Source organism: Centruroides sculpturatus, unplaced genomic scaffold (assembly GCF_000671375.1).
Source record: "Centruroides sculpturatus isolate CEXI.00-Female unplaced genomic scaffold, Cexi_2.0 scaffold1827, whole genome shotgun sequence".
In the NCBI taxonomy this organism is placed as follows: domain Eukaryota; kingdom Metazoa; phylum Arthropoda; class Arachnida; order Scorpiones; family Buthidae; genus Centruroides; species Centruroides sculpturatus.
The window spans coordinates 39385-41320 of NW_019386028.1; positions in this window are offsets into that span (position 1 = coordinate 39385).

The following is a 1936-nucleotide window of genomic DNA, read 5'->3' on the forward strand; positions in this document are numbered from 1 at the left end:
TTTTTTTAGCTCCAGAGGTCAAAGTTGGATAGATATCACCACTGCTTCTCTCGACCGCTCTAATCTCATTACAAACTGGAAGGTCCTCCAGGATGTTTCGCTTAGTGAGCACGCTTACCTGCACTTTGAAATGACCACCTCAACCAACATCAGAGACATCGACCCTTCGCTGCGTTACAACCTGTCTTGTGCCGACTGGGAAGGCTTCACTCACTTCCTCCAAACCAAGTTAACCATTTATAACCCCATGGACTTGGAAGATGCCCACAATTTTATTAACAACTCCATCAATAACATAACTACTGCCTGCAATCTTTTTATCCCACGTACTTCCCTCCATCGTAAGACCGTTCCCTGGTGGAATACTGATCTCACTGGCATGCGAAACCACGTCAGGCACCTACGCAAGTCTTTTCAACGATGCAGGAGTGAGCCGCAGCGCAGTCAACTCAAAGAAAATTACATTGATTACCAAAAAACATACAAACAAAAAATTAAACCTTATAGAATTCGTATTTTAAAATAATTGTTTTAAAATCTATGCAAACTATTATCGACAAAAGAAAGGAATTGCTGGACCAAAATTGACTGATATTTGTATGATACCGATAGATGAAAAGACATCACAAGTTCAAGGTATTAAATATTATGCATGATACGTAGACGATATACTGATTATATATGATTCACAAATAATTTTACCCTAAAATATTGAAAAACATGCTAATAAGATAAATAAAAATTTAAAGTTTACAAGTGACGAAGAACAGAATCGAAGACAGGAAAATTATATTTGTATATCTATTTTAAAATATGTAATTCAATACAAAAATATATTGACACTACATTAATTTCACTTTTTATAAAAATATTAAAATTACTGTTTTTTTTTTCTGTAATTTTTGTAAAAAATTATTTATACTTTTATTTTCAGTATTCTTCACAGACTTAATATTTTTTCTAAAAATTTTATTTTTTAACAGAGCAGTTATTAAATTATAAAATTTTATATTTGATCTCTGTCTTCTATGTACACTACATGTGTGCACATGTAAATACATTTAAAATAGCTATTAAAATTTTACTTATTGGCTAATTATTAAAACTTTAAGTTTTGAGAAAAATCTAAACTTGTGCAATTATAAAATTTAGTTGTTTGATTTATCATACAAAAGTCCATTTTATATTATAGTTATGTTTACATTAGTACCAAACGAAAGTTTTGAACTGTTTTGAACAAATAAGAGCTATTTATTTATTTTGTTAGATGACTGATTTTATTGGGCTGCAATTTCAAAAAATTGTAGACTTATAAATTTCCACTGTTGTCTGTCTTCCTGTCTGTCTTTAATCTCGAGAACGATATTACTGAAATGCTTTGTACTATTACTGAAATGCTTTGTAAAGTCAAGACCAAATGTAAAAAGCTTACGGAAGAAGGCTTCAATTAATTATATACATTAGAGCGTCGTTTATCCTAATCAATTGTGGACTGAGGTTCAGCTAACTTATTTTTCGGATAACCGATTATGCACGAAAAAATATATTAACCTATCCCATTTTGAAATTTTTCTCCATTGCGTGTCGCTTTGCGTTGAATTTTCGTCGATGTTAAGCTTAACTTAAATTTTTTAAAATAATAGTCGTGGCTATTGTATCGTTAAAAATTATTTTTTTAGTTTTTACAAATTATACTTTAGAAGTTGATCTAGTATCAAAAACGTTCGATTGAGCATGACACACAGTCCTCAGTGTCATGCTCAATCACCACACAAAAGTGCCAGTGCTACCAGCAAAAACACACACACCAACAAAAATATATTGGAGAAGTCCAAGATGTAGCCAAAGATTGCATTGCCACAGCACTAGCGAAAATTTAAATTTGCTGACTAGAATTCTTTCGGATAACTGACGTTTCGGATAACCGACTTTCGGA